Here is a 22,409-nt window from a genome sequence, read left to right as displayed (position 1 = left end):
AAAAGACATCTTTGGGTAAAAATAATAAAAACCCCATGCTGCATAGATAATGCAGATAATTAATTCTAGTTATCTGGTCAATGGGCAAAAAGCAAGCACTTAAGGTCTTCAGTTCCAATCTTTTCTTCATTTTTTATTGCTGGAATTTCATATTCATTTCTTGTTGGATGACTAAACTGGACGATGGTAGAGATGGTAAGCCGGCATTTACTCAGCCCGGCCCTGCTCAGCCTTGAGAACAGACGAATTCTCAGCTGGTGGATTGGCTGCTTTTGTCTCTTTGCCATCTTGTGGTTTAGGGTTTTCTGGGGCTCTGCGTCAGTAATTGAAGTTGCGGCAGTACAGACTCCGAGGCGGCTGCTGACCTTGGGTCTCATCTCCTTGATTCTCTTTATCCTCTTCATTGCTGTCCTCTCTGGGCTGCCTTTGGCGAGGAGGGCCCCCGTGGAATCGTGGTCTACAACCCCGACACATATTCTGTCTTACTGGTGGTCTACCTGGTTCTCCTGCACCCTGGTTGTTGGCACCCTCCATCACTTCTCCCTGTACAGGAGGGCTGGAATCCTGTGGTCGACGCCCATAGGGTCTCCGCGTGTAGTCAGGTGGGGACCTTCGCCTGCGGCAGGGCGGCGTCGTCGGGCCTGGCCTTCAGGAGCACCCTCCGGTCCCTCAATCTTCCCCCACTCTCACCATTCTGATGATTCTGCTGGCACTTGCATGGAGGACCCCTGCGACGGGCACAGCGTTTGTAATCGTTAAGGTCTGCTGCACATTTACTGCCTTGAACTGGAACTCCACCAGGGCCTGCGACATTTGCTGCCTCCGCACCCTTTTCTCCTTCAACAACAAACCCCACAGTCTCTCCATCTCCTGCACTGCGGAGGTACTTCCTGGGGTTCTTCTTTTTTTTTTTTTTTGAGACAGAGTCTCACTCTGTTGCCCAGGCTACAGTGAGTGCCGTGGCGTCAGCCTAGCTCACAGCAACCTCAAACTCCGGGCTCAAGTGATCCTCCTGCCTCAGCCTCCCGAGTAGCTGGGACTACAGGCATGTGCCACCATGCCCGGCTAATTTTTTCTATATATATTGGTTGGCCAATTAATTTCTTCTATTTATAGTAGAGGCAGGGTCTCGCTCTTGCTCAGGCTGGTTTCGAACTCCTGACCTCGAGCAATCCGCCCACCTCGGCCTCCCAGAGTGCTAGGATTACAGGCGTTAGCCACCCCGCCAGGCCTGGGGTTATTCTTCTTTATGGCAGTCTGGTGTACAAAGACATCTTCCTTGGTGTCATTCCTGTTGATGAAACCATATCCATTTCTTACATTGAACCATTTTACTGTCCCCAAAACCCAGCGGCCGACAGGCAGGCGCCGCCAATGTAAGGCCATCCGGGCCACTGCTCCCTGGGCCCCTGCCAGTGGTGCCAGGCTTGGTGTGGGCCGCGCTGAGGGGTGGGGGGTGGGGGTGGTGGCGGCGGGCGGCTGCTGGGTGTTGGCCTCGCTGCTCACAGTTGCGGGGATGGTGACCCCGGCCGGCTGCTGCAGCTGCGGCTCCTCCCATGTGTGATGGTAACTAGGCCGGCGGCGGTGGGGCTGCACAGGGCACTCTGGGTTCTGCTCTCCGCCCCTGCTACCGATCGAACTCTCACTATATTTTTTGAAATAATGCTTTTTTTTTTTTTTTTGAGACAGAGTCTCGCTTTGTTGCCTAGGCTAGAGTGAGTGCCGTGGCGTCATCCTAGCTCACAGCAACCTCAAACTCCTGGGCTCAAGGGATCCTCCTGCCTCAGCCTCCCAAGTAGCTGGGACTACAGGCATGTGCCACCATGCCCGGCTAATTTTTTCTATATATATTAGTTGGCCAATTAATTTCTTTCTATTTATAGTAGAGACGGGGTCTCGCTCTTGCTCAGGCTGGTTTCGAACTCCTGACCTCGAGTAATCCGCCCACCTCGGCCTCCCAGAGAGCTAGGATTACAGGCGTGAGCCACCGCGTCCGGCCTGAAATAATGCTTTTTGACAGTGGCACAAAAATTCTTCTGTAGGGATATATCATAATTTATTTAGCCATTGTATTGCAATTGGTATTTCTTAGGAATCTTGGTTCTAAGTAATACAAGTCCAGCTCAAGCTAGTTAAGCAAAGAGAGGAAGTTACTGGCTCTGGCAGTCTGATGAAGTCTTGACCAACAAGGATCAGGATTCAGCAGGACTTCAGAAGCCACTGGGATTCCTATGGTGTCAGGACTTACTCCATTTTCATGTCCTTTTCACACTCTCTCACTGAGGCCTGTTGTTTTGTTTTGTTTTGTTTTTTCCCCTAACATTTCATTCACTGAAGAGGGACTGGTTGACTACAAGCTCTCTGTCAACCAAGTCAATCCAAGCCCCTTAATAAAAAGCAAAACCTGTTCTAATCGTGGCCTGAATTTAACCTCAGGGAATTCAATCGCTGGTCCTGGTGACACAGGTCTTTGTTGCTCAGTGTGGTCCACAGACCAACAGCATGAGCAACACCTGGGAACTTGTTAGAAATGAGAACTAAGGCCCCACCCAGGACATGATGAATTATAATCTGCACTGTAACAATATCCCAGGTGGCTGGCCTGCCCATGGGTGTTTGTGAAGCATTATTCTAGTAATTGTTCTCGTTCTGTCTTTAGATTTTGGTGAGAGTCGACAAAGACAGACCATCAATTAAGGTTTATAGTTGTAGGAGGAAATATGTGACAATAGACCCTGAAGACAGGTCGGGCGTGGTGGCTCACGCCTATAATCCTAGCACTCAGGGAGGCTGAGGCAGGAGGATCGCTCAAGGTCAGGAGTTAAAAACCAGCACTGAGTAAGAGTGAGACCCTGTCTCTACTAAAAATGGAAAGAAATTAATTGGCCAACTAAAAATATATAGAAAAAATTAGCCGGGCATAGTGGCACATACCTGTAGTCCCAGCTACTCAGGAGGCTGAGGCAGTAGGATTGCTTGAGCCCAGGAGTTTGAGGTTGCTGTGAGCTAGGCTGACGCCACGGCACTCTAGTCCAGGCAACAAAGTGAGACTCTGTCTCAAAAAAAAAAAAAAAAAAGAAAGAAAGAAAAAAAAAAACCATGAAGACAGAGTGAAAACAAACAGCTTCATAGATTTGAAGAACCAATGATCATAACCTCTGCACAGCAATTTCTTGCACCATGAAGTAGCTAAATCCAAACAGGCAAGACCTACAGCTGTGTCATCCATAAGTTGTCTAAAGCACGTCAGGGAAATATGGCTTTGCCAAGTAAATCTGGTATCTCTATGGTTTGGGCTCTGCCCCTGAATGGCTCACGCCAGAGAATCAGCTGATTTGTCCTTCCATATGTTTGTAATTAAAGGGACAGACAAGGGTGAAGCCAGTATAATGTGACATAATTTTGTTGACTACCTATGAGGTTCTTTTCCATTCAATAAATCACCTGTGGGGACTTATATCTGGAACTTCTGTAATTCCCATCCTTTAAGAAGTATGTAGTTTTCAAACTGTTCCTAGCCAGAGAAATGCCCTACCTTGAGTAACACCTAGAAGGAAAACTAAGGGAATTTTCAAAAGAATGTTTTAAAATGGTCTTCAGATATAATAATTGGTAACATGTATATGAATAAATAGACATTATGGTCCTTGGCATCAGATATACTTTATTGTCACGGAGTAAAAAAGGGCATAGATTCCTCTATACCTGGGTCTAAATCTTAGATAAGACATTAGGATCTAATTAGGGTATAGGATTAGAAGTTTCTGGCTGCAAGTAACAGAAAACCCACAATCCATCCAGATTAAATAACAAGGGCTTTGATTCTCTCAACTAATACCCATCAAGAGGGCTGGCTACTATAGGCACTGGGTAGCTGGGCTCTACATCTGTCTCCCTGCAATTCTTTGGATTCTCCTCTGTGTGTTGGCTTCATCTTCAGAGTGACAAAAAGATGGCCATAAGCATTTCAGGAATCAGTTCTCACATTTCATTGGCCTGAATTTCACATCCATGCCACATCAGGAGCAAAGAAAACAGGTCCACATTATTGTCTTAGAAAAATAAAAATATGCTTTCTAGACTTGAAGATGGGGCCCCACCTTCCTAGACTCATAGGATGCTCACAGCAGGATGAATAAAATGAAAGTAGGATTCTGTTAGGAAAGAGGAAATGGCTGAGGCATAGATATGTGTTGGCTGGGTGGGCACCAACAGCATCTGCTACAAGAGGTCAGAGTAGCACCTATAGCCATAGAATTTATTCGGGCACTGTCAGTGTTCTGTGGTGCTAGAGGAGGTTTTAAGGAGGAGGAACAGTCACTCTGACAACATTCTCCATATTAAACACAAAGGTTTTCCAATGGCTTTCCTTGTAAAATACAATAAATATAAATCTTATTACCAGAAGTAGAAATAACATCAGAGATACAACAAGGTGTTTCAAAGAATGGATCTCACCACATTTTCCTTCTAATTCTGCAGATAGGAGGCAGAGCTCTGGGGATGTTTTGGACCATAGATGAGATAGGGATGAGGGAGGGGATGAAGAGAAAAGTTGGGGATGTTTATAAAAGGGCAACATGAATGACCTTTGTGGGGATGGAAATGTTCTGTATTTTGACTGTATTAGTATCAGGGACCTAGTTTTGATGCTTTGTAAAGTGTTACTATTGAAAGAAACTGGGTAAAGGGTACCTGAAGTATTATTCCTTATCATTGCACATGAATCTATAATTATCTCAAAATAAATCCTTTAATTAAAACACTGCATTGAAGTAGTATTTATCTTGATTGCTGAGTGATTTTGAATCCCCTTAAATTTTTCTCCTGTGGTGTGAATGCCTCTCTTGTCTCCTCACCGTCCCATTTCATATGCAGGCTGAGGGCCACTTTTTAAATAAATCAATTTAAGGAAATAAGATAGCCTCCCTAAGTCTCAGTTTCCCCGTATGCAAAATGGGAATGACAGTAGTTCTTACTTCCTAGGATTTTTTTCAGGATTAAATAAGATAATGCATGTAAAGTAATGAGTCCAGGGCCTGGTATACAGTAAATTCTAGTTAAATATTATAGAGCCATACCAAAACATGATAACCAGAGTGTCTATGTAAAAATGTGCACACGTGGTTACAAGGGATGGGATTAGAAGAAGGATTCATTTTGTTTAATGATTATATTTCCAGGTGATAGGGACAATATGGTTCCTGAAAATGCAATCTCCTTTTCAGATAGGCTTTGCGGGTGTACAGGGTCTCATGCTTGGTTTAATATTCTGCTGTCACTGTTTTTCAACAAGAGATCTCATTTTTTTTTGCACTAGACCACAATTATGCAGCTAATCCTATCTCTCTTTAATCAAAGCCAGTGTCTCCTCAGAGAGGGGAAAACTGACAGTCACTACCTATTCTCCAGCTTAGAGGGCAATGGGACTTCTCCTGTATCCCAGCAGCCTGGGCTGTTGGTTCGACTTGTTAGAGGGAGTTCTGCCCACAGACCTGTTCTCTCAGATCCCACCAAAATAACATCTACCCTCAGGTGGAAACCTCATTGGCTTTGTGAGTATATGGGGGGGGGGGCTGGCCTGTGGAGGGTTTTCCCTCCAACTTTGTGGGTTTGGGTACTTTTGCTTGATCACTTCTCATTAGGCAGAAGGATTTTGTGGACAAGATCAGGGCTATGCTCTGTCAAATTTAAAAAAAAAAAAACAAAAACAAAACCAAACCCAAAACTAACTGTGGGTCTTGAAGAAACTGGAGTCTCAAGAAGGAAAACATGTAAAAGCACTAAGCTATCACTTTAGTGGTATTTCCAATTTGTCAAAACCACTCTGAAGTCTGTCCTGCTCTGGAGAGGCATGCTTGAGGTTTTTCAGATAATGAGTAGGGAAGGAATTTCTCTGTTGGGTGGCTGAGGACGCAGCCAGTAAGATGATCCAGCAGAGCAATATTGCCCTTGGAGCTGGCATGTTGGAGTCCTGTTTGTCCAGGTGCAGATTGTGTGCAAATGTGTCCACTCAGCCACTCTGCCCCAAGAGTCTGCCAGGACTGCCAGGTGGGCCCTGCACTGGTGGGCTTAGCCTACGGGAGGCTGACTCTAGCATGAAGCTGGGGGGAACCTGGGAGGGAGCCTCTGGCTCCTCTCAGTGAAATGATGTGCCTGGAATAACAAAGCAGAGAAATCACAACAAATGAAACCCACAGCACAGGGGTTCCAACCATGCTTAAAAGTGATGAAACTGAAAAGAAAACTTAGATGGAGTTCAAACTGTGGCTAGGATTGTGACAGTTAATAAATCAGCGAGCAAGTCCGGAAAATGTTAAGTTTCAACAATAAAATTAGGAGGTTGCAATACTGTCATTAAACTAGTGTTATTGAAAAAAACAGTCATTATTAACACATGTGGGTCTCCTCTCTGCAGATATCTTTTATTTATTTATCAGTAAGGTTTGCTTTCTCCAGTGTGGTATACTGGTAAATAAAATGGGTTCCACCACCTGCTAGCTATGTGACCCTGGGTAGGTTATTTAAGATCTCTAAACCTCAGTTCATCCATCTCTAAACTGGATTTAATAATAACTGTGTTGGCTGGGCGTGGTGGCTCACGCCTGTAATCATAGCACTCTGGGAGGCTGAGGCAGATGGATTGCTTGAGGTCAGGAGTTCGAAATCAGCCTGAGCAAGAGCAAGACCCCATCTCTACTATAAATAGAAAAAAATTAATTGGCCAACTAATATATATAGGAAAAAAATTGGCCGGGCATGGTGGCGCATGCCTGTAGTCCCAGCTACTCGGGAGGCTGAGGCAGTAGGATTGCTTGAGCCCAGGAGTTTGAGGTTGCTGTGAGCTAGGCTGACGCCATGGCACTCACTCTAGCCTGGGCAACAAAGTGAGACTCTGTCTCAAAAAAAAACAATAATAATAACTGTGTCTATGTATGGTGGTTTTTAAATATTTTAACAGCAACCTAGAGTAAGAAATATAGTCTATTATCACAATGCAATGTGCTAGATACATACATATGCCCACACATGTATAACTGAAAGAAAGTTTTTGTAAAAAATGTTGCATAACTGCATTGGATGTCCTCTTATTTTTATTCTTCTTTTTCTGTCATTTTTTATTTAAGAAATATTGGTTGTGACCCACTAAAGTGATTTCATAACTTAATGTTTCAAAAATAATATGTAATTAATCCGCCCATTAAAAAAGATAATACACATAAAATATTTAGCTCACGAAAGGTAAGCAATAAATGTGAACTAACGTCCTTCTTCCTCTTTGGGCAGCCAAACTTAACACAGGCTTCAATATATACTTTGGGTTTCTCTGATGTTTACATGTATGATGTTTATAAATTTTCTTAATATAGTAAACTAAATATATTACTTTGGGGTTCTCAGTATCAGTGCTAAACTAATCTGCATTTATGATAAGCAATTAGATACCTATTTGATTATTCATGAATAAATTTAGAAGATCCTGGGTCATATTTAATCTACAACAAAATAACCAATGATCCAAGAAGTAAACATTTTTAAAGGATTGCTACACATTGATTGTTAAGAATTTTATTTGTGTTCTTAACTCCAGCTGCTGATTAGAATAATTCAGGAAAATTTCAAAATATGACCAATGTTTATGCTAGAGATTCTAATCCAAATGGCCTGGAGGGAGCCTGAGGTTTAAAAAAACTTCAGTATTTTTTTAAATAGGCTTTAGGTAGATTAGGAGGGAAGATGGTGGCCTAGAGACACCAGCTGCCAGATCATTTCAGAAAGAAGGAAATGTTTTAGATGAAAAACAAACAAACATAGATCAGGTATAATTCCGAGGGAGAAGTGCCAGAGCCTACAAGAGATTCCATGGGAAGAAGCTGCTGAGCAGAACAAGAAGGAGCAAGATATCGGCAGGGGTCAACCCTCATGAGGCTTGGAGTCCAGTGAAAAGGGTAGATGGAGCGATTCATTTTTTCCTCCCTCACATCTCTGGCAATCAACAGGCTCCCAAATTGCTGGACATCCTTTCTACCCTCACAAGCCCCAAAGTGGCTGCCACCAGTGAACTGGGAGCTTCTTGAGGACAAAGCACCAGGCTGTCAGCAACTTCAGGGTCACTTCCTGTCACTGCAGACCTGAGCTGAGATGACAGGCACCATATTGCTTCTCCACCCATTGTGTACCTTTGTCCTCCCCAGGGAACTTCAGTCTCTCAGTTTTCATCTCAACACATCTCACACAAACATTTCTCAACTCAGGCCCAGACTGCAGGAGCCACAGGGGCTGGTGGGTCCCAGGAGATCTGCATGACCCCAGAGCCTGAACGTTCCAGGTGGGCAGCCTTCTGGAGAAAAGGACAGAGATGACTAGAGTGCTAGCTTTCCTCCATCCAGACTCTTTGCCTCCCCTTCCCCTACACCACCCATGGCTGCCAATAGAGAGGATTGAGCTGGGACTCTCAGGAATGGCTGCTTCCCCTGTTGGTGCACCTACCACATCAAGGCTTCCACAGAGAGTGGGGATCAAACCTTCCCTCTTAAAGACTTGCAGTGGACTAAAGGGTGCAGACTTTGAGTTCCCTGATCACCAGCCCCCCTAGTGCTACTTGCTTGGCTGCTCCATCAGAGCAGAGCACACTCCAAAGCAGAGGGACATCAAACCTGCTGAGCACCTCATAAGCATGCTTCTCCCTGGGACAGTCAGAGACCAAAGTTCAGGGACTTGGGGACAGACCTGCAGGCCAGATCCCATACCCCCAGGATTCAACTGTGTTGCTCAGGGGCATGGAGGTGATGTTTGTGAACTAACCTTGAGAGGCAAGGCAGCCTGCATGGGCAGAACTGAAAAGAGAGCGCAGTGTGGTTCCCAGCCACAGAGCCATCATGGAGGAGCTCAGCTAGTTTGAGCCCCTGCCTTCTGACAGACACCTGAGAGAGACTGTAGAGCAGGAGAGGGGGGAGAAGAGTGAAACCCACTCCTGACAGCCAGATCGTGAATCTCAGATGGCCCTTCCCTTACAAGCAGACTTTCTGGCTGGGTAGGGCAATTTCAGCCCCTTCCTGGAGGCCTGGGAGAAGACCTTTGTCCCCTACCAAGAAAGCTACCTTACCAGCTTTTGTGGAGCCTGAGGGCAGGCTCACCCAACCCAGCTCCATCCAGCCAAACTCCACCCCCCTGCCTTTGCTGTGGTGGAGAATAAGGACTTCCCTGGAAGTTCCAGGCTCTGCCCACCACCTGAGGCATTTGAGTGCTTCTCCTCCTTAGAGCCAGTCACAGGTTCCAAAAACAACACTGCAGCTTGTACCTTCTGGCAAGCACCTCCTACTGGCAGGAAGGTCAATGTGCACAGCCCTTTACAGCATTTAGTGACTCAATCATACAGGGTGTGGTTCATTTTTAACCACAAGCACTACTTACTGTCTCAGAGGTTAAACAAGGCATGCCAACACAATTCACAGTTAAGAAGACCACAGAGCTGGGGGAAGACAAAGGATCTCAAAGACTTCCATCCTCCCTCATCTAAGAGAGACAGGGAATCTTCCCACACACATAGCTCACCACTACTGCAGCCTACAAACAACTAGCAACAGAGAAACCATCATGTTAAGGATATATATAACCAAGGCATCCATCCAGAACCACATAGCCTTTGTGCTTAGTTTATCCATTTCCACATCACCACCTTCATGTCTTGCTGAAGCTTTGTAGACCTCGGGCCTCATCTTTCATTTTGCCTTTCAGATTCCTGTTCATGTGCTGACGGTACTGACCACTGTGTTGCATCTTTCATGAAACTTTCTCTGATGAACAAAGATCACATATCCTTTGATAGAAGTGTGAAATATTACTAATGCCCCTGTCTTTTTCAATTGCAAGCTGGAATACTCAGGGGGAATTTAGGAGTAAGTTATTGATGTAGGTTGTTGTCAGGGTGCTGAAATCTGAGAACTTTGCTCCATCTCAGGTCATTGTTTATAATCTCAGAGCAGATTCATATTTCTTAGGACCTATTTGAGCCAAAAATGCCTTCTACAGACAGCTTTCACAAGGTTATGGAAGTTGAATTTCCTAAGCTTCGCATCTGCTGCTAAAAACAAACACATTTTCCCACTATCTGCGACACCACCACTCTCACTAGTCTCGAATGTTATTCTCTTCTGGAGAACAAAACCTGGCTTTCACCCAAGTCAGGTATGCTGCTTTAGCTTAACTGGATATTTGAAAAATGTCACATTAAAAGCAATTAAAATAGATAAACTGGGTCAACATAGCAATCCATTGCTTTTCTAAAGGATTCATTCCCAAGATTCTTTATACTGAAAGCTTCTCTTGTACCTTTTTGATGATCTACAAAACCCAATTTACATGAAATTTTCAAGAGCTCATATTTTAAGCAAAACACTATTAGTCAGTGTTTTGAAATTCTCAATCATGGCTTGAATACAGATCTCAAAAAAAAAGAAAAAAAAAGAAAAAGAAAGATCTCTATCTGTATTTTTAAAATATGGTCTTTTGTCACTAAAGAGATTATAAGCAAATGTGATGTTTGCTAAATTACTGGTTTGGGAAGAAATGAATTCATTCTCACACTTAGGGGTAATTCTCATATTTCATTTCTGTATACATTGATGTATGCATGGTGTTGTCTCACGAGTCTGAAGGTGACTTGGAGGCTTCCTACAAAATACTCACAAGTTGCAGACAGACTCATAGAACTGAGGGAGATGTGTTGTTTTGTCTTTTCTTTTAAAGCTACCATTTTATTAAGTACTTATTATGGGCTGAATGCTTTGCAAAGTGCTTTATATACATCTTTTAATTTTACCTTAGCATGAAACTCATGAGCTAAAATTAGTTGTATTCATCTTGCTCATGAGAAAACTGAGGCTTTGGGAGGTGAAATCATTTTTCCAGCAAGAGGACAGAGTTAATCAGTAGTTCTTGATTCAAATACAGGCTTGTGCAGAGTCATAGCTAACAGTTTTGGGGGTCTTTCTGTGAAACCAGGCATAGTTCTAAATACTTTACATGTGTTAGCCTCATTTAATCCTTACAACAGCTCTATGTGATAGGTTCTAACACTCTTCCCATTTTACAGACAAGGAAATGAAGGCATTGAGAGGTTAAATGACAGTTAGAAAATGGGAGAGATAAGATGAGAACCCTGGTCCTTTGGCTGTAGAATGTTTTCCCCTAACCATTGTGCCCAAGAGGTTCCCTGTAAAGTCCTACCTCACACTTCTTCACTTCCACTGCACTGTCTAACTTCCTTCCCTACTTTATTTTTTACCATAGCACTTCTCATAGCTGACATACTTTACACTTGCTTGATTATGTTGGTTTTTTTTTTTTTTTCTTGTTTGTCTTTTCACACTAAAATGTAAGCTCCAAGAGAGCAGGGATTTCTGTCTTGTTTGTTTACTTCTGTTTCTCTGGTATGTTTGTACTTCCTGGCCCACCTATAAACTACTGATAAATATAGAACAGTACCTGCCTGGCACATAGTAGGCAGTGAAGAGATCAATGGGAGAACGATTGGATCGTTGGCACATCTATAAACTCATTAGAACTGATGGCTGCTATGTAGAATCCATCTTGCTATAATTCTGCTTGCAGTGGTGATCTTGAACCCAATTTAGTAGAATGGTAGGTATATAAGACAAATTGTTATAGGCTGAAGAGTGAATGAGAAGTCAAGAAGTAATTCAGATGAGGGGAGGAAAGATGTAGGAGGGTAGCTGGAAGGGCATTTGTGGAGGGGGACTACATCTGTGGGTGGAAAGGTTTGCTGAGTAAGGGGAAGGAGCAACTGGAAAGGAAGACCTGAGGGGAGGCGATTGATGGCTCAGTGAAGGGAGAGTGGAATAGGGTTAAGTGCTCTCATGAAGGGGCCAACCTTGCAAAAAAAGAGCTGTTGTTGCTTCTGAGACAGGGCAAAGGGAGGTGATGACTGACAATTATGAAGAGAGATTTGAAGTAAAGAGCAATTGAGGAGCTCCTATTGCATGCCCTTGCTCATCCCAGGATGGTAGCAAGGTGAAGCTCTCTATAGATGATATTGAAGAAAATTCTGATTTAAAAAAAATGATGTCAGATAAAATGATGATTTGCTCCTACTGAAACAGGGTATGGAGGACTGAACTTCACCTCGTTGAAGACATAAATTTCTTTTTTTTTTTTTTTTTTTTGAGACAGAGTCTCACTTTGTTGTCCAGGCTAGAGTGAGTGCCGTGGCGTCAGCCTAGCTCACAGCAACCTCAAACTCCTGGGCTTGAGTGATCCTTCTGCCTCAGCCTCCCGAGTAGCTGGGACTACAGGCATGCGCCACCATGCCCGGCTAATTTTTTATATATATATCAGTTGGCCAATTAATTTCTTTCTATTTATAGTAGAGACGGGGTCTCGCTCTTGCTCAGGCTGGTTTTGAACTCCTGACCTTGAGCAATCCGCCCGCCTCGGCCTCCCAAGAGCTAGGATTACAGGCGTGAGCCACAGCGCCCGGCCTGACATAAATTTCTTGTATGCAATCAGTAACAATGACAGGAAATCAAGACTGGGCTGTAATTAGTGTGAAATTGCTCTCTGTGAAACTGTAAGTAAAAGGAGGTCGCAGATGATGAAGGAGCACTGGCTTAAGCTGTTTCATTGACTCCACTTTTTATGGGAACAAAGCAATTGCTTCATGTATTAATGTTCCCATGGGATCTACCAAAGAGTCATGTCATAGACAAAAGGGACAAGGAAAGGGATAGCTTTCCTTCCAAGGTGATGAGGTCACCAACTTTCTCAGACTGAGAGGACATGTGTGATTCCTGGTTACTGGTGGCAATCATCTGCTTCACTTAGATCTCTGGCTACATTGGTCTGGTCAATGTGACACCTGCTTCCAGTTTATCCCTTGAAACTTGCTTAAGTTCCCTTCTTTCTCTTCCCAATATTCTCCAAGACACTAATCTTTCCTCTTTCTTCTCTCACTGATAAATATTTGCATTCTTTAGGAATCACTCAGGAACTCACTCCTTCTGTTAGTTATCTATTGCTGAATAACCAAATTAACCCCAGACTCAGTGGCTTAAAACAACAAACAAATTTATTGTCTTGCAGTTTCTGTGTCAGGAGTTTGGGAGCAGATTAGTTGGTACCTTGGCTCAGGGTTTCTCACAAGGATGCAATTAGGGTTTTGGTTGGGGCTGCAATCGCCTCTGAAGACTCCACTGGAAGAAGATCAACTTCCAAGATGGGCCTTGGCATAGGGAAGCTCACAACATGGTAGCTGGCTTCCCTAAGAGTGAGCAAGTGTAGGCAAGCAAAATGGAAGTCAGAATATTTTTGTAATTTAATCTCTGTAGTGGCATCCCATCACTGTGGCCATATACTATTCCTTAGGAGCAAGCTCTAGGTCCAGCCCATACTGAGGTAAAGGGAAAGGTATGGATTTCAGGAGATAAGAATCTTCGAAGGCTACCTTAGAGGCTGCCTACCATTCTCACATTGGTTGTATTCCCCATCCTGTGCTAGTAATATTAATTTTCCTGCAAGTAGTGATAACCATGGCCAGATACCATCTTGAACATGATTGCTGCAGTCACTCTGTCTAGATGGGATGGACTCTTCCCACCCTTGACCCCAGATTTAATTTACATGTTAAAACTGATGGCACTGCACATGCTCCAAGAGGATATGAGAATGTTTGTTACTCAGATAATGAGGTTTTTTGAGGACAGCAGGGCTGCCTCCCAAGCTGGCCCCAAAAATGGTGTGAGAGAGCAAGGAAAGAAGACTGGCTTGGGGTTTTATGGCGATTAGGGCCTAGAGCTGGCATGAGGATTCCTTGTGTGGGCCAGGGCTTGTGTTCTTGCCTGCTGGAGCCAATGGATGGCATGTGTAGGCTTTCTTACCAGCTTTTCCAGGTGTGGGGCAAAAGGGAAAAGGGAAGTAGTAGAGCTTGAAAGCTGCCAGCAGTCAAACACCAAAAATGGAGTCAGACTCTATATTACATTGTTGAACTTGAAATTCAGTGGATAAAATTGGGTGTTGAGATTCTGAAGTCTAATTTTGCAGTGGGCTGGTTATTTTTTGTGTGGACTTACCCACACATGGAAGCACATTCCTGAAAAGAGCTCCACATTCTCAGTGAGAAGTGACTATAAATAAATGTGGCTTATCTCATCTGTGGAATTGAACAGGTTGAACTTAGAGAAGCAGAGAGTAGTATGGTGGTTACCAGAGGCTGGGGAGTGGGGAGATTTGGGAGATGTTGGTCAAAGGATACAAAATTTCAGTTAGATAGGAGGAATAAGTTTACCAGTTGGCAGACATTATGGGATTTTTTTCCAGTTTGGAGCCACTGTTAATTAACCTCTGAATATTTGAGTACAAGTCTACATATGGATATTTGTATAGATTTCATTTCTCTTGGGTAAATACTTAGGGTGGGAAGACTTAGACATATGGTATCTGTCTAGCTTTTTAAGAAACTGCTAAGCTGTTTTCTAATGTATGTTTGTACCATTTTGCATTCCAATCAATAGCAGACAAAACTTCTAGTTGCTCCACATCTTCACCAACTACTAGGTATGGTAAAACTTTTAATTTTAGCCATTTTAGAAGGTACGTATTATGGCATCTCATTGTGGTTTTAATTTGCACTTCTGTAGTGACTACTATTGAACAATTTTTTATGTGCATCATTTGCTCTGGTAGTGTCTCTATTAGAATCTTTGACCATTTTCTGTTGGGTTGTTTGTCTTGTTATTGAGTTGTATTCTTTATTCTAGATACAAGTCCATTGTTATGTGTTTGTATATAAAATATTTTCTCCTTGTCTATGGTTTGCCTTTTCATTTTAACAGTGACTCTTGATGAATGAAAGTTTGTAATATCAATGAAGTCCAAGTTGTTATTTTTTTCTGTTACAGTTCATGTTTTTTTTGTTTAAACACTTTTTGCCAAATCAAAGATCATTAAAATTTTCTGCCTTGTTTCCTTTTTGAAGTTTTATAGTTTTGCCTTGTATACTTAGGTCCATGGTCCATTTTAAGTTAATTTTTGTGTATGGTGTAAGGTAAAGGTTAAGGTTTATTTTTTGCAGATGTCTAGCCAACTACTCCAGCACCATTTATTGAAAATATCCTTTTCCCCACTGAATTGCTCTGGTACCTTTATCAAAAAACAATTGACCATTTATGTGTTGGTCTATTTCTGGACTCTTTATTCTATTCTCTTGATTTATTTATCTATCCTGATGCCAAAAATAACATTGCATTGATTATTGTGATTTTATAATAAACCTTGAAATCACATAGTATAAATATTTTAACTTTGTTATTCTTATTTATTTATTTATATGCACACCATGGCGTACCATCACTTTGTTATTCTTTTTTAAATGTGTTATCTGTAAAACACTGAGCAGGGTTTGAGCATTCCTAATCTGAAAATTTGAAATGAAAATGCTCTAAAATCTGAAACTTTTTGAGCCACATGATGCCACGTGTGTCTGATTGTTCAATGTTCACAAATTTTGTTTCATGCACAAAATTATTGAAAATATTGTATCAAATTATATTCAGGCTATATGAAACATAAATTAATTTTCTATTTAGATTTGGTTGCCCTCTCCAAGATATCTCTTTATGTATATGCAAATATTCCAAAATCCAAAATTTGAAACACTTTTGGTCCCAAGTATTTTGAATAAGGGATACTCAACCTGTACTTGAATTTTTGCATATCCATATCTTGCTGGGCTTTGACTGGGATTGTACTGAACCTATAGATCAATTTGGGGATACCTGATATTTTAACAATGAGGAGTCCTCTGATTGTTCTGCAACCTTGAGAAAGCATTTAAAAATATAGCACTCTGGGATGCCAAGGCAGGTGGATTGCTCGAAGTCAGGAGTTCGAGACCAGCCTGAGCAAGAGCGAGACTCCGTCTCTACTAAAAATAGAAAGAAATTAATTGGCCAACTAAAAATATATAGAAAAAATTAGCCGGGGTGGCGCATGCCTGTAGTCCCAGCAACTTGGGAGGCTGAGGCAGGAGGATAGCTTGAGCCTGGGAGTTTGAGGTTGCTGTGAGCTAGGCTGATACCATGGTACTCACTCTAGCCTGGGCAACAAAGCAAGACTCTATCTCAAAAAAAAACGTTATATATATATATGTTCTAGGATTTTTTACATAGACGGTAATGTTACCTCTGGATATAGCTATAGGTTTTTTATAGATGCCCTTTTTTAGTATGAGGAAGTTTCCTTCTTAGTTTGCTGGTAATTTTTATCAGGAATGGATTTTGAATTCTATCAAATATTAATAAATGCTTTTTATGTATCTATTGAGATAATCATATGCTTTATTGATTTTGGTCATTTCTTTCTTTCTCTCTCTTTCTCTCTTTCTCTCTTTCTCTTTCTCTCTTTCTCTCTTTCTCTCTTTCTCTCTTTCTCTCTTTCTCTCTTTCTCTCTTTCTTTCTTTCTTTCTTTCTTTCTCTCTCTCTCTCTCTCTTTCTTTCATTTCTTTCTCTTCTTTCTTTCTCTCTTTCTTTCTTGAGACAGAGTCTTGCTCTGTTGCCCAGGCTAGAGTGCCGTGGCATTAACCTAGCTCACAGCAACCTCAAACTTCTGGGCTTAAGGGAACCTTCTGCCTCAGCCTCCTCCCAAGTAGCTGGAACTACAGGCATGTTCCACCATGCCTGGCTAACGTTTTCTATATATTTTTAGTTGTCCAACTAACTTCTTTCTATTTTTTTAGTAGAGATGGGGTCTTGCTCTTGCTCAGGCTGGTCTTGAACTCCTGATTTGAGCGATCCTCCCACCTTGGCCTCCTAGAGTGCTAGGATTACAGGCGTGAGCCATGATTTTGGTCTGTTAAAATGGTGAATGACATTCATTGACTGATTTTCAAATATTAAAATAATCTTGAATTCCTGGGATAACTCCCACTTAGTAATTGTGTAGTATACTTTTTTTTATACTGTTGGATTCAATTTGCTAAAATTTTGTTAAGAATGCTTGCATCTCTATTTATTAGGGTCTCTATTTATTAGGCATGGAGTTTCTTTTTTTGTTAATATTTTCCTCCATTATTTTTCTCTTGTCTACTTCATTTCTTTCTGCTTTTATCTTTATTATTTGCTTTCCTTGGTTTACCTTGGGTTTAATTGGCTCTTCTGTTCCTCATTTCTAAAAGTGAAAGCTTAGGTCATTGATCAGATGTTTATGCTTCAGTCCTATAAATTTCTTTCTATGTACTTCTTTAGCTGAATCTCATACATTTTAATAGTTTGTTTTCATTTTTACCAGTTTAAAATAATTTATAATTTCCTTTTTGATTTCTTCTTTGATCCATGGATTATTTCTAAGTCTGTTTTTCAATTTGGTGGTTTTCAGCACATCTTTTTGTTGATTTCTAATTCAATTTCATTATGATCAGAGAAACTGTTTCATTTGTTTTTAATCCCTTCAAATTTTTTGAATCTTGTTTTGAAACCCAGAATATGGTATATCCTGTTAAAAGTTTTGTGTGCATTTGTAACGAATGTGTATTCTGTTGTTCGTGGGAGAGTATTGTAATTGTCAGTTAAGTTGATTGTCTTGTTCACGTTGCTCATATTGTTACTAATTTTCTGTTTACTTTTTCTCATAGTTTTTATGCAAGGGGTGATGAAATCTCCAACTCTAATTATGGATTTGTATATTTCTCTTTGAGAGCTATCAAATTTACTCATATTTTGAAGTTTTGTTATAGGATTTTATATCTTCTTGATGAATTGATCCCTTTATCATTATGCAATGATCCTGGTAATACCTCTGGTAATATTCTTTGCTCTGAAATCTGCATTATCTGATATTAATATAGTTACTCCAGTTTTCTTTGGATTAGTGTTTGCATGTTGCATCTCTTTCCATCCTTTTATTTGTAATCAGTTTGTGTCTGTGTAGTAAAAATGGACTTATATAGGCTGCAAGAAATGTGGCTTGTGTTTCTGATGGGCATTCTCCTGTTATTTTTATCTTAATTCCTTTTTGCATAGGGCAGGGGTCCTCAAACTATGGCCCATGGGCCACATGTGTCCCGCCGAGGACATTTATCCAGCCCGCCGGGTGTTTTTTGGTGTCTTTGCGGCCGCTGCCTGTCCTGCTTAACAGCCAGGTCCACAGTGCGTAAGTGTGGAATGTGCACCGCACTCTCCAAAGGCCCTCCAACGGTCTGAGGGACAGTAAATACCAGTGTGTGATTTTAAACTATCAACTATGATGTAAGTTGGTGTAGGATTCTTTATGTTTATTGTATTGGAGGCTTGTTGAGTTTCTTTATGATTTTCATCACATTTGGGAAGATTATGACCATTATTTTATTAAACATTTGTTCTGCCCCCTCCTAATTTTCAGGGACTCCACTTACATATTACAGGCGTGAGCCATGATTTTGGTCTGTTAAAATGGTGAATGACATTCATTGACTGATTTTCAAATATTAAAATAACATTGAATTCCTGGGATAACTCCCACTTAGTAATTGTGTAGTATACTTTTTTTATACTGTTGGATTCAATTATGTTGCCTGAATTTTTCCAGAGCTCACTGATGCTGTGTTCATTTTTTAAAGTCTTTCTCCCCATCTTCAAGTTCACTAATCTCTTTTTCTGAAGCGTCTAATAGTATGTTAATCCCATCCCATCCAGTGACTTTTAAAAATTTCAATCATTGTATTTTTTATTTCTAGAAGTTCCATTTTCTTCTTTTAAAAAATATTTTACTTGTCTTTAGTTGACCTGTTCAATGTTTACCTTCTTTACCATATGGAATACAGATATAATAACTGTTTTATCATCATTGTTCACTAATTCTATAATTTGTCATTTCTGGCTCTTTATATATTGCATTCTCCTCATTCTAGGCGTGTCTGGAATTTTTAGATTGGCTCACAAAACCTATGAATTTTACCTTGCTCAAAGCTGGATATTTTCATATTCCCATATTCTTGAGCTGTCTTATGGGATGCAGTTATGTTTCTTAGAAATGGTTCCTTAGAAATGTCAAGTCTTGTCTTTAAGCTTTGTTATATGCAGAACAATCTTCAGTGTCAGGCTAACTTTTCCCCACTACTGAGGCAATAACCTTCCCAGGACTCTGCTCAATCTCCCTTGATTACCGGATTCACTGCTGTGGATGGTGGAACAAAAACCGTTCCCATCTCTGTGCTCTCAACTCCCTGCTCCCTTGTGTGGTTCTTTCCCCAGGCATGAACAGTTTGCTCACATGCACATGATTAGTATTCAGCTGAAGATTTAAGGTGGACCCTCTTCTGAATGCCGAAGTTCTTTCTTTGAACAGTTCTCTTCTTGAAAGTGACCCAGTAAATTCTAGTCGTCTTGACCTTGTCGGAGCCCCAGCTCTATCTTCCCAACTCAGGAAAACCGTTAGGCTCTACTTTGGTTTTCCTTTCCCTCGGTGCAACCTGGAAACTTTCTCCAGGTGGTAATCTTGGATAATCGGAGGGCTCATCCCATGAGCTTTCTTTTTCTCAGGGACCACTGTCCTGGGCTGCCTGATGATCAATGTCTGATAACCTTTGTATCAGATATTTTGTCTGTTTTTAAAGTTTTATGTAGGAGGATAAACCCAATTCTTGTACTCTATATTGGCTGAAAGGGGACATTTCTCAGAAATGTTTTAATTTGTATGTCTCCATAATATGTAAAATTGAAAATCTTATATTATGTTTTAGGGCCGTTTTTTAAATTTTTCTTTTCTATATGTTCTTATTCTTGCCTTTTTTTTTTTCATTGAATTGTGAGACTTTCTCTTCTTCATTTCTAGGAGCTCTTTATATATTATGGAGATTAAGCCCTTTTTTTTGTAAACCTTTTATCGCCTCTGATTTGTGTTTTCACCTTGTTTATGGTGTTTTTTTCATTTCATGCATGTGGTTTTAATTTTTATGTTTTCAAACTTATTAACATTTTCTTTTATTGCATTTGGATTTTGAGTCATATTTACAAACTCTTCCTGTGGCATATTTCTAGTATCCTCAGAACCAAAATTGTTTGCTTACTGAGAATGAATTTTAATTTTGCCAATGGAATAAAATCATTTGGAATAAAATCTGGTGAATAATGTGGAACAACAAATTGAGTAATGATCTTTTTGATTAAATCAAAGTTTTTGTGTAGTTATGTGTTTGGCTTTTATATCAAATGCAAACATTCATTCCAAAGTTGATTCCTAAATGGAATTTTAGAGATATATAGCTGAGTAATAAATGTCCCTTTCCTCCTACTGTAGGCTTTCCCTTTCCCACACGCGAGCAGGTAGTGTGTCCTATACTTTATTACCTCAGAGGAAATATATGGTGAGTTATCATGGGGAGGTTGAAGGCTCCAGAGAGGAATGGTGTCTTTAGGAAGAAAGGCCCTAGGCAGACATAAACACAAATTTCTGTGTCTTAAGCAACACAGAACCACTGAATTGGAGGGAGTCATTAGAGAGTGACAGTGGACATCACATTGGTACCCTGTGTGGACAACCAGTCTGGAGAGCCTCTCTTGAATAACATGAAACTGGGTAAGATTCTGGAGTTATAACAAATTCCCAGAGCTAGTGGGGAGAAACACCAAGAATGACTGACATGAGGTTCCTTAGTATTCTGATTATATGAAGTCTTGAATTTATAATTAAGTCAGTTTATAGAAAATAAAGACATCTTACATATTCACATGAGATCCACTCTTTTTACAAATATTTTGACCAATGGTTAACAAACTTGTAGCTTTCCAAAGTGAGGCATTTGAAGAGTTACATCATTTTCATTTCTGCTGGGATGGGGTAGCGTAGAGGGGTGAAATCAACTGAATTAGTTTCTCTCAACTTATAATAAAGATTTTTAATTTGAGGTCCACAGACTCCCAAGGCCTCTCTGAATTTGAAAGCAAAAAGATTGTATCTTTACCAACTTCTAATTGAAATGTAGTATTTTCTTCCATTATACATGTAGGCAACAAACCCTAATAGTATTAGTAATACCTGTGACTTTGTCAACAATAAGGAACCACATACTTTTTTATATCACAGTATGGTTATTTCAGATGTGTGAAAATATTGTTTACGTTCATTACTACTCATGGCTAAAAATTATGGTAGTTTTACACTTAGTTGTAGGCCTTATTTAATTAATAAGAAGTACTATTATAACTCACAAATATGTTTTAAAAATATTTTGGTAATTGTATTACAGTATAATTTTCTCTGTAATCATATATTTTATTTTGTGCGTGTAGAAACATTATCCTGACAAAAATAGGCTTTGACAGATAAAATAGGCTATAAGCCCCTGTTTTAGTTAGACTGTATAATTCCTGGCTGGAGTCACCTCAAAAAGAGAAGAGGTGGCAATGAGGCAGTTCCTAGCTTTTAATTTCCAGCTTCTCCCCAGCTGGAAGATTTGAGGATGTAACCTAACTCTGGGAGAATGTGACCTCCTGCACTCACTGCAGGCTCAGTAAACTGCAGGAACCCAGTGGTTTCTCCACCGGCTGTAATAGCTTCCACCAGGAGCAGGGCTCACCAGGTTCTGGGGGCTGAAACTTCTCTGCAAGGCTTAGCTGACGACAGATTTGCCTTTCTTCTTTCCTTGTGAGCTGGTGCCAAGATGACTTTCCACATCAATGAACGAGCTTTAAATCTGACATTCTGAGCTTGGGGACTCCTTTCATTTAATCAGCACCAATTCCCTTCTCCGTCTTGGAATATGGTTACATTCAGGGCACAGGATCTGTGTCATCTCACTCACCTCTAACGCTGTCTCTGCCCTCCCAATACTCCTTCTCTGTCCCTGCTCCCTCCAGCTGTGAAGTGATGATGCCAAGAGACTGGAGGATTTCAGCATCTAAGCCTTGCAAGCTCATGCTGAGATGAGCTAGCAGCTTTCACTATTTGACAAAAAGAGAACAGAAACAAAATCAAGCCGACAGCAAAGGCCATGTGGAATTGAAGTCTCTGATCTTGTCATTCTTTGACCAGAAAACTCGCTGACCCAGAACTCTCTTTTTCTAAGATTAACTCAAAGACAAAACTTTTCAGTCACTGTTAACTGAGAACATTTTACTGCATGCATCTCCATTTTCTGGTTTAACTGTAGCAATGAGAACTAACATTTTACAGTTTATGAAGTGCTTTCTTAGTTATGATTTCCTTTAATCCTCAGAGCAATTGTGTACAAGTTTTCTTGCTCCTATTTGACAAATAAGATATCTGAGCCCAGAAGGCTTCAAGGCTAGCTTTGTAATGCGCTAGAACTGGGAGCTAAACTAGGACTTCTGCCTCCAGAGGCAATGCTCGTTCCAAGGCCCTGTACTGCCTGCTCTACGAAGAGGTTAGTGTAGTGTGCTTGACACCCATGAGACAGCTT

The 22,409-nt window shown here is 41.0% G+C and overlaps 1 pseudogene; it reads right to left on the bottom strand.

Annotated features, from left to right (window-relative positions):
- Nucleotides 1-207: 207 nt before the first annotated feature.
- LOC105863698 (Y-box-binding protein 1 pseudogene) lies at nt 208-21,906 on the bottom strand (annotated as a pseudogene).
- Nucleotides 21,907-22,409: the final 503 nt, after the last annotated feature.

This window comes from Microcebus murinus, chromosome 7 (assembly GCF_040939455.1).
Source record: "Microcebus murinus isolate Inina chromosome 7, M.murinus_Inina_mat1.0, whole genome shotgun sequence".
Classification (NCBI taxonomy): domain Eukaryota; kingdom Metazoa; phylum Chordata; class Mammalia; order Primates; family Cheirogaleidae; genus Microcebus; species Microcebus murinus.
The sequence above is the reverse complement of the archived record's forward strand: the minus strand, read 5'-3'. Positions and strand labels throughout refer to the sequence as shown.